This window comes from Crinia signifera, chromosome 9 (assembly GCF_055691185.1).
Source record: "Crinia signifera chromosome 9, ASM5569118v1, whole genome shotgun sequence".
NCBI classification, from domain to species: domain Eukaryota; kingdom Metazoa; phylum Chordata; class Amphibia; order Anura; family Myobatrachidae; genus Crinia; species Crinia signifera.
The window spans coordinates 12909800-12926308 of record NC_139225.1 but is presented as its reverse complement, the minus strand read 5'-3'; the positions used below and the strand labels follow the sequence as shown (position 1 = coordinate 12926308).

Sequence of the window (16509 nt, the reverse complement as noted above, 5' to 3'; positions counted from 1 at the left end):
AAAGTGAGTACTGGTTCTATTATCTTTGTGTATTTATTTATTATACGTTTAACCTTTTCCTGACCACTTATTTTATTGACATATTTGAAACAGCCTATACTATAGACAATCTGTACTGTTAAATATCAATACTGTATTCCACACATTATCCAGTGTAAAAAAGACCAATTTTCAGGGCTGTTACCTCTCTCCCAGACTCCTGTACCTTCTCCAATGCACTGCAGAGTGGCATATTACATGTGGAATCCCCCGCTCTAAAAATCCTGCGTTTGCCACTGGATTGCAAGATTTTATGCACAGATTTTGTAACTCAGACATTCGCATCAGAAAGCAGACATCATTGTTTTTTTTAAATTCAAACAAAACAGAAGAGCTGTCAAGGTCTGATTGATTTATTTTATTAAAGTTTGTGATTAAACACAAGATCCTTTTCATTGAGGTCAACAGAACAGGTTAATTTCAAGCAACATCTTCCTCCTGGGAAGAAGGTTTTGGATGCTGCTGTCATCCATCTCTGTACTTGCTGTGTCCTACAATTAACCCCAGTGGCAGTGTTGACAAAATACTTGTCTTTTCTAGTTAGTTGCCAAAGCGTGTACATACAGTATACAGCCGTGCTCCCTCCCTGCGTTTCAAACAGTATCATTTTATTTTTGCTATTGTGAAATTTTGAATTTTTTGTGTGCAATGTATTTTGCAAAATAAAGATGTAGTCTAAAATAAAACCTATTTTCTGTAATTGTGTAGCCGCTGGCGAGATAAAAATCTTGTCCTTTTCTTTAAGGCTTCTTTCTATTTTTTTACCAAACGTGTAATAAGGAGAAAACGTCTGGAAATATCTTGAAGGGGAATGATCATTATCTCGCGTGTGACATGTGATTAATTGATGTCTCTGTTACTGCTGCTAAATTCCAAACTTAAAGGTCAAAGAAGTCAACCTAAAGTTATTAAAAAAACTAGCGACGGTCTGTTACTAACATAAAAAAGTAGACTCTATTATAATGTATTTGAGAACAGGGCATGATGAGAAATATTCCAGATGTGAGAGGGAAGGGTGTTGTCTGATCCCAGTCTTGTGACTGGGACCTACTACCCTCAGGACTTGTATGGCTGAGCTGGGGTCGTTTTTCTTGAAGGCTCTACTGTTGTTCTTGTTGTTGTGATTTGTCCAGGATATTCATCTGTAAATGAGAAGAGAAGAAAACAGGTGAGCCAAGTGGGGCGCTGATTTGCCTTCAACTACAAGAGATTAACTGCGGGATGTACTAAGCTAAAAATTCGGCAAAACCCCCATTTTCGTGGGTTTTACTGCATTTCCTAATGTATTAATATCCGTCACCGGCTTCTTATCGCCACCTCCGCCGACCCCCCTTCCCCCTTGTTTACCTTGCTGCAGGTCCTCCTGGACCCGGATGGTAAACCCCTCCTGCCCCTAGCAAGGCAGCTGAACGTACTTCCGGCTGCCGGGGGGGGAGTAGGAGGCGCTGGGGACAGCCACGCTGAGCTGTCCCGGCATGAAGGGAGTAGGAGGCGGCAGGGAGGTGACGGAGACCCCACACACACCACATTACAGGTATCGCGGGGGGGCCTCCGTCACTGCACCGTGATGCCAGCCGCATATGTTAGTACATATGCACTGGCATCGTGGCGGCCGGGTGGAGAGGGGTGGCGATGTATATCAATACATCTCGTCCTAAGTAGCCATAGCATAAAACTTTAGGCCCATTGAATGACACAGAAAATTAAATGGACATTTACTAGTAGAGGTTATTGTGTGATTGGGCAGGATATTCATACAGATGGAGTCCCTCTCAGTCAGCTCCAGCACTCCCAAGAATGTCCCCGCTGGCGAGCGCTGGCTGAGAGGGACTCCATATGACTGGAACGCATGAGCGTCTCACATACATGCGCGTCCCAGTCACTCGGTGGCTGGGCGGCGGAACCCTGCCCGTCTCTGCTTCAGGGAGATAGGCAGGGTCAGTGGGGTGCGGGGGGTGCTGCAGCGGGGAACGATGTGGAAGAACGGCGAGGCCACAGGAACCGACGGGGAGCTCCGTTGGAACAGGGCGCACAGGCGTCTCGTGCACGCATGCCCCCTTACGACGGTTGGTGGGGTTTGGTGGCTGGCAGCCCCCACAAGCACTAGAGGTGCTCCATCTGTATATGTATATACAGATGGAGCCGTTGTCATTAGAGCGGCTCCTGGCAATTCTATGGCGCCCCCCACTAGCCGCCATCCTCCGGCAGAATGGGTCACACGCGGATGAGATGCACTCCTGCCCCATTCTCCCGGAAGCTCTGCAGCCCTCCGCCCATCTCCCCGCTCCTGCCTGCTCTGCTCGCAACCGCCCCTGCTCCCCTGCCCATCTCCCTGCAGCGGAGAAGCCTTCTGTTCCCACTCTCCACCACCTTGCTGATGGGGACCCGCAAGCGAGTTAGCAGTCCGCCGGCCCGCACATCGCCCGTCATCACTCGCCAGCTAGGGGGATCTGGCGAGTGCTTAGCAAAGCTGAGGGCGGCTACATATGTATTTGATGTCATTCAGAATTTGGTCGATTTTGAATTTTACGAGGACTTCGTAAATAAACTGAACATAATCATAAAAATATCCTAAAATGTAACTCAATTAAAATTGTTACAGTACTTTCACATAAAAATGCTGATAATCAAGAAAGTTTTAGAATCACCGACTTACTGGGTGTCTGCTTTTTGGCCATGGGGCAGGAGAATGGATTTGGAGGTTCATCCTCTTCCTTCTTTCGACACAGGCCACCGATTTTCTCTGCAACATAGCTGCAGGCTACAGAAAAACACAGTTTTTGTATGTTTACAGCGTTATGTGGAATTCACTATTTTCTTTTATTTAGGCATGGTGATCCAATCGCAGGAGAAATAGGAAAGTGGACCACCTTCTGGCGCAGCAGCCAATCTAGCCTCAACAAATGAAAAGGAGACACCTCTCCTCAAAAACATATACACTTTCCAAAAAAACAAATGGAGGCACACTGGCGCTTTCTACCATATAACGTTACTTCCCTTCTAATGTATGGTGTTCACAAAAGTTCTTCCAGGGAATCACGTTGTGTCCTCAAGTGCACGTTTTTATAGATGTTGTATCCTTGCAAAAAGTGAATATATAAACATATATATGGTGAAGTCGGTCTTGAAAGGTTTTTCTCTTTCCACCCATGTTTAAAAGGAAATAGTGTTGGTTCCCCTTCCTCCAGATCCACTTCAAGGAATTGTGATGCGTACGAAACTCACATCAAAGAAGGGTGAATAAAACCTATCAAGGTATCTTTTGGTGAGACCAAACCCCCGTAAAGGTATCTTTTCTAGGCTCGCAGAAGGAGGATGTACGCATCGTACATCCTCTTTCTGCGAGCCTAGAAAAGATACCTTTACGTGAGAGAACTACATGCCATCATTGTGAGTTGGGGTACAATCTAACCAAAAGATACCTTGATAGGTTTTATTCACCCTTGTTTGATGTGAGTTTCGTACGCATCACAATTCCTTGAAGTGGATCTGGTGGAAGGGGAACCAACACTATTTCCTTTTAAACATGGGTGGAAAGAGAAAAACCTTTCAAGACATACTTCAACATATATATGTATTCTCTTTTTGCATGGATACAACATCTATGAAAATGTACATTTGAGGATACAATGTGATTCCCTGGAAGAAAGTATCTTTTTGGGTGACATTCTATGGAGTGCGATTTTTTTTTTTTGCGATTTTTTTTTCGCAAAAACGGCCGAAATCGCATGTTTTTCCATTTTTGCATATTTAATGAGCTGCGAAAATGTGAAAAAAGTGCGATTTTGGCCAACAAATTGGACATTCTGGAAATGCGATGGCTGTTTCTCGCAGCACATCGCATCCAGATGTTTTCACATTGAAAAGTATACAAATCGCATATTTAATGGTATGCGATTTGTATAAATGTGTCTAAAATTCCCAAATGCCCAAAAATCAGACCAGGTTCTGATGGGCGAATTAGCCAGAACCCTGCACAGATCATTGAGATCTGTGCAGGGTTCTTGTGAAAAAAAAAGGGTTAAACAGTTTAAAAAAAAAAAAAAAAACTGTGCGGGGTCCCCCGCCAGAGCATAACAAGCCCCGGGCTCATTGAGCCGGTGCTGGTGACATAAAATCACGGTCCCTGACAAATAGGGGTTCCCTTGATTTAATGAAACCAGCACCAGGCTCAAGGTCTGGCGCTGGTTCCCAAAATACGGGGACAAAATGACTAGGGGTCCCCCGCATTTCAAGAACCAGCACCAGACCCAACCAGCCAGCAGGGTAATGCCACAGCCGGGGACACTTATTATATAAGGTCCCGCGGCCAAAGCATTATTCCCCTGGCTGGTCAGCATGGGCAGGGGTCCTGGGGAAGTGGGGACCCCCCCCAAAGAAGGGGTCCCCCCTCCAGGACTTACCAGCCCATGCTGAAAGTCCGGGGCTGTCCCCGATGCCCCTGGGCGGTGGGCATCGGGCTGATGAAAAGTGTAAAAAAAGAATAAAAACTATTGTCTTATACTGTAGAACTATGAGTCCCAGCAAGCCTACCCCGCATGCTGGGACTTGGAGAATCACAAGTCCCAGCATGCGGGGCATTAAAGGGCCCGCTGGCATTTGTAGTTCCACAGTACAAGAAATAGTTAAATAAAACACACACTGACACCCAGAAAAATAAACGTTTAATACATCCACAGCCCACACATACTGATACTTACCTACCTTGAGCCCGTGGGTCGGTCCCTGGATCCGGGGTCCTGGCTCCAGGGCTGAAGAGTCTGGTTCCGGGGCCTTGGTCCTGGTTCCGGGGCTGGTCCGGGGCTCCTGGGCTGAAGAGTCCGGTTCCGGGGCCTTGGTACTGGTTCCGGGGCTGGTCCGGGGCTCCTGGGCTGAAGAGTCCGGTTCCGGGGCCTTGGTCCTGGTTCCGGGGCTGGTCCAGGGTCCGGGGCTCCTGGGCTGAAGATTCCGGGGTCCTGGATCCGTAGTAATCCAAAGGGGTACCTGAGGAAGGAAATCCTACTCACCTGGTCCCCGGCGACGACCCCGGCATCTTCAGCTCCAGACGCGCTGCTCCCGGCTGGTACCCGCTCCCGGACTGGAGAGACGCAGAGATTTTTATCTTCCGCGCCTCTCCCCCGGATGATTCTATTGGCCGCCTAGTGGCCAATCAGGAGCCGACTTTCTCGGCTCCTGATTGGCCGCTAGGCGGCCAATAGAATCAGTCTGAGGAGAGGCTCGGAAGATGAAAATCTCTGCTTCTCTCCAGTCCGGGAGCGGGTACCAGCCGAGAGCAGCGTGTCTGGAGCTGACGATGCCGGGGTCGTCACCGGGGACCAGGTGAGTAGGATTTCCTTCCTCAGGTACCCCTTTGGATTACTACGGATCCAGGACCCCGGAATCTTCAGCCCAGGAGCCCCGGACCCCGGACCAGCCCCGGAACCAGGACCAAGGCCCCGGAACCGGACTCTTCAGCCCAGGAGCCCCGGACCCCGGATCCAGGGACCGACCCACGGGCTCAAGGTAGGTAAGTATCAGTATGTGTGGGCTGTGGATGTATTAAACGTTTATTTTTCTGGGTGTCAGTGTGTGTTTTATTTAACTATTTCTTGTACTGTGGAACTACAAGTGCCAGCGGGCCCTTTAATGCCCCGCATGCTGGGACTTGTGGTTCTCCAAGTCCCAGCATGCGGGGTAGGCTTGCTGGGACTCATAGTTCTACAGTATAAGACAATAGTTTTTATCCTTTTTTTACACTTTTCATCAGCCTGATGCCCACCGCCCAGGGGCATCGGGGACAGCCCCGGACTTTCAGCATGGGCTGGTAAGTCCTGAAGGGGGAGGAACCCTTCTTTGGGGGGGTCCCCACTTCCCTAGGACCCCTGCCCATGCTGACCAGCCAGGGGGATAATGCTTTGGCCGCGGGACCTTATATAATAAGTGACCCCCGGGTGTGGCATTACCCTGCTGGCTGGTTGGGTCTGGTGCTGGTTCTTGAAATGCGGGGGACCCCATGTCATTTTGTCCCCCGTATTTTGTGAACCAGCGCCGGACCTTGAGCCTGGTGCTGGTTTCATTAAATCAAGGGGACCCCTATTTGTCGGGGACCGTGATTTTATGTCACCAGCATCGGCTCAATGAGCCCGGGGCTGGTTATGCTCTGGCGGGGTGACCCCGCGCAGTTTTTTTTTTAAATTGCGATTTCCTGCAAATGTGCGATTTTCAGACCTGAAAATCGCACATTTTCAGGACTAAAGAAATCGCATCAAATCGCACCTAGTCGCGCTATTTGGGCCGTTTTTCATGCATCTCATTAAATATGCGAAAAACGGCCCAATCTTGCGATTTTCAAAAGTGCGATTAGGTGCGGTAAAAATCATGCGTTTTTACCGCTACACATAGAATGTCACCCTATATGTTATATGTTAGGAAGTAACTTTATATGTTAGAAAGCGCCAGTGTGTCTCCATTTGTTTTTTTGGCTCTTGATCCAAACTATAGAAATAATACTTTGATGTAAATTTGATCTGTTTGATCTGTTCAATCTGTTTGATCTGTTTGCTAGGCTGCAAACATCTGCGCCCCCCTCCCCCCCCACTGGCCGAATCCGCTCACCAGCCTGCAAGTGTATGCGTTTGCACGCACATTCGCTCGCAGGCAGCCTGGACTGACTTGTCTAGCGGATGTTTCCCAACGAATTTGGGGCATGCACTGATGTCATGTGAAGTAAGTCGCCCGCCCTAAACAGGCATCGACAAGCCTGCGTTTGCAGGGTTACGTCCCACCTTTTTTGTGGGCACAACCATGAAAGGCTGGCCGGTCCCATGTGTCCACCTCCTGCCCGCCCCCTGCCATCCCAACATGGAGCGAACACCCCGACGACCGTGAAACTTGCCGAAGGCGTTTGTGCATGATCAATCTCCTAACCTCGGACGGGGGAGTGAATTCAGCATGCATCGAGCTGGTATGAATCACCCCTTTAGTCTAAGTTTAAATATGATCTACTTGGGATACGCGAGGGTTTTTCCAGGATCAAACACTCACATTTTTAAGAATTGTGTTTGACAGAATCGTGTTTTCTGATGGTGTTTGTAATTGTGTTTAGTCGTGCTCACCGATCTCACCGAATCCAGCACCAGGCCGTTGGAGCCAGCTCTGGTTCAATAAATACAGGGGGAAAAAATTCAGTAGAGGTCCCCTGTATTAGAACCGGCACCAGATTTCCTAAGCAGGCGGGTTATGCCACAGCCAGTGGACACACCTGAAGGTGTCACCCCTGGACGGAGAAGTATTCCTCCCCCAACTAGTCAGCCAAGATGGGAGTTCCTGGTGACACCCTCTCTAGTGTACTCCAGGCATGAGCCGAAACCTGGGGCTATACCCTACAGCCATGGGAAGAAGGTGCTGCATTGATTGTCTTCACTAAACGTAAAAGAGCGTACACATGGGGCAATTTTTGCCTATTCTCTAAGCGATCTGTCTACTGTAGTAGTAGTAGTAGTACGTTTATTTATAAGGCGCCACAAAGTGTCCGCAGCGCCGTACATAGCAAACAAAAAAAAACAAAAAAAACAAATTACAAGGTAACGTACAGGGTGTGTAGAAAGATACAGTATAAATAGGGGTATAGCTGGTAGAACTAAAATCAGCATCAGTTCAGAAGTAGGTGTCAAAATAGTCAAGGAGACCGAAGATGAAGTAGAGGAAGGGAAGAACAGGACAGGAGCACAGGTGAGGTAATGAGGTAGGGTGAGTACGTGAGGAAGGAGGGCCCTGCTCATAAGAGTTAACATACTAAAAATAGGTGGGTGGACGAACGAAATACAATAGGATAAGTAGGAACGGAGGGGAACGGAGGCAGGAAAGGAGGATCAAAAGAGGTTAGGAGGAGGGATAGGCTAGTCGAAAAAAGTGGGTTTTGAGGGAGCGCTTGAAGGAGGTAAGGGAATCAGATAGCCTGATGGGTGGCGGGAGGTTGTTCCAGTGCAGGGGGGCAGCGCGAGAGAAATCTTGGACACGGGAGTGGGAGGAGGTGATTAGGTGAGAGGTCAGTCGGCGGTCAGCGATGGAGCGAAGAGGACGGGAGGGAGTGTGGATAGAGATCAGTGAAGATAGGTAGGGAGCTGTGGAGGAGGAGAGAGCCTTGTAGGTGGTGGTGAGGAGTTTAAAGAGAACTCGGAAAGGAATGGGGAGCCAGTGAAGAGATAAACAGAGGGAGGAGGCGGAGGTAGAGCGGCGGGAGAGGAAGATGAGCCTAGCAGCAGCGTTAAGAATGGATTGGAGAGGTGCGAGGCGGGTGAGAGGTAGCCCAGAGAGAAGGATGTTGCAGTAGTCAAGGCGGGAGATGACAAGAGAGTGAATGAGAATTTTGGTCGCGTCAGTGGAGAGGAATGGTCTGATGCGTGAGATGTTGCGTAGGTGAAAGCGGCAAGACTGTGAGAGAGCACGGATGTGGGGGGTGAAAGAGAGGGAGGAGTCAATGATGACACCGAGGCAGCGCGTTTGGTCGGTGGACGTGATCTCGGTTTCACCAATGCTGATGGAGATAGTGGGAGAAGAGGGGATGTTCGGGGGATGGAAGATTAGAAGTTCAGTTTTAGCCATGTTTAGTTTCAGGAAGCGTTGGGTCATCCAGGCTGAGATGGCCGTGAGGCATTCGGAGACCTTGGACAGAAGTGATGGGGATAAGTCGGGGGAGGAGAGATAGATTAGGGTATCATCAGCATAAAGGTGGTAATGAAAACCATAGGAGCTGATGAGGGTGCCCAGAGAGGTGGTGTAGAGGGAGAAGAGGAGAGGGCCAAGGACTGACCCTTGGGGAACACCGACTGGCTGGGGGGTAGTAGGAGAGGAGGAGCTCGGAGTGGAGACGGAGAAGGAGCGATCGGAGAGGTATGAGGTGAACCAGGAGAAGACCGTGCCAGTGATGCCAAAGGAGCGGAGGGTGTTGAGCAGGAGAGGGTGGTCAACAGTGTCAAAGGCAGCCGACAGATCAAGCTGGATGAGGATAGAGAAGAGGCCTTTGGATTTAGCCGATAGTAGATCGTTAGTGACTTTGGTCAGGGCAGTTTCAGTGGAATGTAAAGGGCGGAACCCGGATTGGAGGGGGTCTAGAATGGAGTTACCAGTAAGGTGGCTTAGGAGACGATTATAGGTCAGACGTTCTAGGAGTTTGGAGGCAAAAGGGAGGAGGGAGATGGGCCTGTAGTTGGATGGAGTGTTGGGGTCCAGATTTGTTTTTTTGAGAATTGGGGAGACAAGAGCGTGTTTGAAGGAGGAAGGGAAGATCCCAGAGGATAGGGAAAGATTAAAGAGGTGAGCCAGGTGAGAGCAGACTGATGGACTGAGACGACGGATAATATTGGAGGGGATAGGATCAAGCGGGCAGGTGGAGGGAGAAGCGGATTGAAGGATAGAGTGGACTTCAGCAGCAGTGGTGGGGTAAAATGAGGACAGGGGTTGGAAGGAGGGGAGTGGAGATGTAGGAGGGGAGGAGGGAGAGGGTGAGGTCATGGCAGCAGTGATGGCAGTCCTGAGAGAGGAGATTTTGGTTGAAAAGTAGGTAGCAAAATCAGCGGCTACGATGGAGGACGGAAGAGCTGGAGGAGGGGGGGAGAGCAAGGAGTTGAAGGTGGCGAAGAGCCTGCGGGGATTGGATGATTGGGAAAGGATGAGGGACTTAAAGTAGGATTCCTTGGCCAGAGCAAGGGCAGAGCTGAAGGAGGAAAGAATGAATTTGAAATGGAGATAATCCGCAAGGGAGCGTGATTTCATACAGAAGCGCTCAGCAGTGCGAGAGCACTTTTTAAGGAATCGGGTGATAGGTGAGTGCCACGGTTGGGGGTTGGAGCATCGAAGGGGGATAGAGGAGGGAGGGCAGGCAGAGTCCAATGCCGAAGATAGGGTGTCATTATAGAGGGAGGCAGCGAGGTTCGGGCAGGACATGAGGGCGATTGGGGCGAGAAGAGGACACAGCGTGTTTGAGAAGGCAGCAAGATCAAGTGTGTTGACGTTATGCCGTGAGACAATGCGCTTGGGAGGGGGGGTGGGAGAGGGGGAAGCAGTGAGGGAGAAGGAGATGAGGTGATGGTCAGAAAGAGGAAAAGCTGAGATAGTGTAGTCAGTAAGGGAACAAGAGCGAGAGAAGACGAGATCGAGGGAGTGTCCTTGGATGTGGGTGGGAGAGGTAGTCCACTGAGATAGGCCAAGAGAGGAGCAGAGAGAGAGGAGTTTGGAGGTGCCAGGATCAGCGGGGTTATCCAAGGGGATGTTAAAGTCACCAAAAATGACAGATGGCAGGTCAGAGGAGAGGAAATGTGGAAGCCAGGCGGCGAAGTTGTCAAGAAATTGGGAGATAGGGCCAGGGGGGCGGTAGATTACAGCGACACGGAGGTGGTAGGGGTAGTATAGACGGATAGAGTGAGACTCAAAGGAGGAGAAAAGGAGAGAGGGTTCAGGGTGAATGACACTGTGGGTGCATGAGGCTGAGAGGAGAAAACCCACACCGCCACCTTGGCGACCGTCAGGCCTGGGAGTGTGAGAGAAAGAGAGGCCACCGTGGGAGAGAGCAGCTGGAGAGACAGAATCAGAGGTGGAGAGCCAGGTCTCGGTGATAGCAAGGAGGTGGAATGCTCTAGAGATGAATAGGTCATGGATGGCAGGGAGTTTGTTGCAGATGGATCTGGCGTTCCATAGTGCACAGGAAAGAGGGGGGGGGGTTGTGTATTTATGTGGATAAGGTTTTTGGGATTGCAGAAGCGAGGGGGGGTCATTGGGAGGGTGGGGGTGCGGGGGCGAGTGGTCAGGATAGGTATGGGATGGGAGGGGGGAGGAGCAGTTGGAGAAAGTGAAGTTGAGAGATTAACAGCCATGAGGAACCGAAGGTGAGAGGGTAGGTTAGTGAAAGCAGACAGAGGGATTTGGGAGGACAGACAGCGTCTGTAGTAAATTTGGTAGAAAACAGAGTGAGAGAGAAGGTAACAGGCAAGGAACTACTGTCAGAGAGGAGACCAGTGGGTAAAATCAGGTTGATTGAGTAATCCAATTAAGTATGAAACAACAACAAGTGAGAGGATGAAGGGAACAGAGAAGGTCAGAAGTGAGGCAAATGTGAGCAGGCGTGAAGAGGGAAACAGGGTGCGATAAATGTGTGGCAAAGATAAGAGAAAATAATAGTGAATGAGTAAAAATGACATACAATGTTGGAAAAATATAGATACAATGAATTTAAATGTCAAAATTGAGCAACAGGTTACAATAGGATAGAAAGAAGATGAATATATTACAATAAAACAGAATATGAAAATTTAGACTGTGTTCAAACTCACCTTTTTCAGTATTCTAACTCACCTGCTTCAGTTTCCAACTCACTTAAGTAATCAAGCTTCACTTTAGTAATGCAAGCTTCCCTCTCAATGAGCACGCTCCCAAATGAGCTCTGCCCCTCCTTATATAGTATGTCAGGCCCCTGTTACACTCAGCTCCTCCCCCTAATCTTCCTTGACACCTAGATTTAGCTCCTCCTCCTAGTATCTGTTCACACCTAGTAACAATACACTATACAGATACAGGCACAACCAAAATCACACTCAGATTTCTCCCTCAAAATTACAGTCTCTATATAGAAAGACAGATAAAGAATACAAGACAGACAGAATGCAAGATAACTCACCTGCTTCAGTTTCCAACTAACTTAAGTAATCAAGCTTCACTTTAGTAATGCAAGCACAAGTCTACATCCATCCTGTTGAGTGTCCGGCACTCTTTGAAAAAACTCCCTGATAGAGGCAAAACTAGTTAAAGGATACATGAAACCTGCACCTGTTGCTGTTCTTTCCTGTTGCCATACAGAGTCTCCAGTGAGAACTTCACTCTCCAGGGGCTTATTGCTAACAACCTCAAAGCTGAGCCAGGAGCTGCAGCTGAGCAGCTCTGTTACATGTATCCAGGCACTCTGGGAACAGTCCTGCTGAGGACTAGTCACCATACAGTGACCTTCCTTTCTGCCATTATATCTAGAGGCGGCCGGGTGGTGCAGCGCTGTTACGCACTATACGGCTGATCTTGCTGGACACTCAACAGAACGGATGCAGACTCACGTTAATATCCAATGTCAATTATACTCAACTGAGATTCCTTAGACATACATAGCTTCTAATAGAAACCCCATGCGTGGTAACTGGGTGTGGTATATGGTCCCGACAGTCGGGGTCCCAACAGTCATTAGCCCGATGTCGGGGTCCTGACTGGCTGGACTCAGACAGCGGGGCGAGCACAACAAAGCCCCTTGTGGGCTCGCTGCGCTCTCCAAGCTTTTCTATTCTCCCTCTATGGGGGTTGGGGACCCCCACAAGGGTGAATAGCCGGTGGCCGTCGGGACCCCAAGTGTCCGGGATTTGACTGTCGGGATCCCGACTGTCGGGAAACTGTCCGGCACCCGTGGTAACTTTACTTTTACTTTACTGATAGTAAAAGGTCTTGTATATAACATATATTCTTTTATATTTATGTAAACCTTGATGTTCACAGCTGGTTGTGTTTTTTTATATATTTTTAAATATAGCATATATTGAACAGTGATATATTGTATTGTATCTCCCATAACAGAATTAGCATATGCCAAATTACACAACAGCGCAAAACTCAAAATACAAAGTGTTTTCTGTAAAATTTGGGTTATCTATTTTTAATCAACATATATTCACATGCATATGTGTAGTGTTGTTTGCTGCTGAGTTATCCTTTCCTTTATAACTTGGATTATTCTTTAGAATTCAATAGCACCAGGCCATTGATTTGTCCTTAGCTACTAAATGTATCTGTAAACCAGGGTTGCCTACCTACCCACACAGAATGGCAGGGAGGCTCCCAAAAATCGTGTCCCCCTCCCGGAGCCTTGAAAAGGTGGGCAACCCTCCTGGATACCGCTGCCCCCCTCCCCCATCTCCCCCACCGCAGCGTTAAATTACGGCTGCTCTTCGAGGGCAGAGCTAAATATGCAGATTGATTTATTTTAGCTCCGCCCCCTCCTCGAAGACCCGCAAATTGCGGGATTTGCCATACTGGGGATGGGCTTCATGACGTCTACATCAAGTCCCGCCCCCAGAAGTGCTGTGCTGTGCTGACAGTCTCCTCTCTGGGGGTTCTCCCAGAAAGGAGATTTTAAAAGTAGGCAAGTAGGCTATAAACTAGAGATGTGCGGCGGCCACTTTTTCGGGTTTTGGTTTTGGATCTGGATCTCCCTTCGTGTTTTGGATCTGGATTGGTTTTGGCAAAACCACCCTTGTTGGTTTTGGTTTTGGATCTGGATTTTTATGAAAAAATGCTAAAAATGGCTAAAATAACAGAATTTGGGCCTGTTTTTGCCCCTAAAGTATTATTGACCTCAATAACATTAGTTTCCACTCATTTCTAGTCAATTTTGATCATTTCACAGCTTACAAAATTGTTTTCATTTACTGTAGTTGGGCCAAAAGGTTATACTGAGGTAGCTGGATGACTAAGCTAAGCGACAGCAGTCGGCATCACATACATATGGACCTTACACTTCCAACCTGGCAGAGCGGCACTGCAGGGGCAGACAGGGTGGCAGCTTAATAAACTATCCCAAAAAAAGAGAAATGCTCCAAAGAGCAAATACAAAGAGGTATCAGCCTTGTCATGACTGGTGGTAGCAGCTTCAGCACTTCTATCAGGTTGCTGATCTCCCACTATTTCCTCCTATATCATCCTCCAAAAATGTGTTTTTATTTTATTTATTACTTTTATTTATTTTAAATACTTTACACTGGACACAGCCTGTCACACTGGACACAGCCCCTTGGACACTGGACACTGCCCCTGGACACAGCCCCTGGACACTGCCCTTGGACACTGGACACAGCCCCTGGACAATGGACACAGCCTCTGGACACAGCTCCTGTACACTGGACAGAGCCGTCACACTGGACACAGCCTCTGGACACCGCCCCTGGACACAGCTCCTGCACACTGGACACATCCTTCACACTGGACACTGCCCCTGGACACTGGACACAGCCCCTGGACAATGGACACAGCCCGTTACCCTGGACACAGCCCCTGGACAATGGACACAGCCTCTGGACACCGCCCCGGGACACAGCTCCTGTACACTGGACACAGCCGTCACACTGGACACTGCCCCTGGACACAGCCCCTGGACACTGGACACAGCTCCTGTACACAGCTCCTGTATACTGGACACAAACCCTGTACACTGGACACAATCCCTGTACACAGCCCCTGTACACTGGACACAGATCCTGTACACTGGACACAGCCCCTGTCACACTGGACACTGGATATATGTAGTCACACTGGACAATGGATATATGTCACACTGGACACTGGATATATGTTGTCACACTGGACAATGGATATATGTCACGCTGGACACAGGATATATGCCGTCACACAATGGTTACATGTCACACTGGACACAGGATATATGTCGTCACACTGGACAATGGATATATGTCACGCTGGACACAGGATATATGTCGTCACACTGGACAATGGATATATGTCACGCTGGACACAGGATATATGTCGTCACACTGGACAATGGATATATGTCACGTTGGACACAGGATATATGCCGTCACACAATGGTTACATGTCACACTGGACACAGGATATATGTCGTCACACTGGACAATGGATATATGTCACGCTGGACACAGGATATATGTCGTCACACTGGACAATGGATATATGTCACGCTGGACACAGGATATATGTCGTCACACTGGACAATGGATATATGTCACGCTGGACACTGTATATATGCCGTCACACAATGGTTAGATGTCACACTGGACACTGTATATATGTCGTCACACTGGACACTGGATATATGTCGTCACACTGGACACAGGATATATGTCGTCACACTGGACAATGGATATATCTGTCACACTGGACACTGGATATATGTCCTCACACTGGACACAGGATATATGTCATCACACTGGACACAGGATATATGTCGTCACACTGGACACAGGATATATGTCGTGAGTCGTGACACTGGACAATGGATATAGGCCGTCACACTGGACACAGCCCCTTGTATTACTGCAGCCCCTGTACACAGTGTACTACTCAGCAGCACTGCAGCCCCTGCGTGTGAGCACTGCAGCACTGAGTTAGTTAAATCACACAACACAGGGCTCAGGGCTAAATAAATCACAACACAGGGCATGGGCCACAGGACAGCCCCTGGACAGTGGACACTGCAGCCCCTGCGTGTGAGCACTGCAGCACCTAGTTAGTTAAATCACACTACAGGGCTCAGGCCTATAAACAGTCACTGACTCAATACAAGTCTACAACACAGTGCACGGAGCACAGGGCAGTAAGGGCACAGGGCAGGTCACGGAGCACAGCACAGCACGGAGCACATGGCACAGAGCACAGAACAGGGCACACGGAGCTTCCCAACCACCCTCTTCCCTCTCCAAGATTGGAGTGAAGATGGTGGGGTGCGAGAATCTGACAGCGCGATGATGACGTTTTGCCTCGTTTTCGGTCCGGAATTGAGGCGGGAACTCCCGAGCCGCCTCGGATCCTGACCCGGATCCCGAGATTCGGATCTGCCGGATCTCGGGGATCCGGACCCGCTCATCTCTACTATAAACCTTTACAAAATGGTTTATATACAACTCCAGATACCTTATATATACTGTATAATTCTGAAACTACAATAAAACATTATATTTTGCAATACCGAAGTAATTATTGTATTTGGCAATGCTTAAAAAAAAAAGTGTGTTGCGTAAACAGCCGGGCATTCCAACAGCCTCATGCATGTACAGCAGGATGTGACGTTCTTGTCGAAGACAACAGACACAGTAGATGCATTTATCCTGTATTGAGAAGGCCCAGTAGACTTGATTGAACAACAATTTAATGCAAATTACGGCAACAAAACTTTATCACAATTGCCGTAAATTTTGTACTTTTTCTGAGTTATTGTATCAAGGTGCTAGAACTTGAGCTAACTCTTTAAATAATGAATATGCTAACACATGTAGACATCTATAGTCATCGTCCCACATATGCAAATACATATCCGTGTGTGCAGAGATAAAAATACCCATTCTATTCTCTGAGGATCATGGGCTTCTTACCTTTCACTATTAATCAGACCATTTTGCCAGCTCTCTGTCGGTCCACATTAACAGGTCTCGCTGAGCATATGAGAGCTGCGTTCACCTGACAGTCTGTCTCTCACCGGTGACAGGTTACCTTATTAAGGAGCCAGGTGTCAGATGTCTGTGGGAGGGACGACAGAGCGAGGGCAGATAAGGGATGATTAGTGTGTTTACCACAGCCCGGTACAATGACATCTGCAGTGGATATTGTACTTATACTTACACATGGGAATAATACTGTATGGAAATTGGTGCCCAGTCATTGTTTACCAGGTGGATATTTGTAAGAGCTCGTGAACTTTTATATACTGGTTAT

General features: G+C 48.4%; 1 long non-coding RNA gene across 1 annotated transcript; it reads right to left on the bottom strand.

Annotated features, from left to right (window-relative positions):
* Positions 1 to 382: 382 nt before the first annotated feature.
* Positions 383 to 16308, bottom strand: LOC146036506 (uncharacterized). The gene is made up of 3 exons (XR_014460826.1): positions 16170 to 16308; positions 2696 to 2800; positions 383 to 1181 (listed from the first exon to the last, which is right to left on the bottom strand). It is a non-coding gene; the product is annotated as an uncharacterized LOC146036506 (long non-coding RNA).
* Between the last annotated feature and the right edge of the window lie 201 nt (positions 16309 to 16509).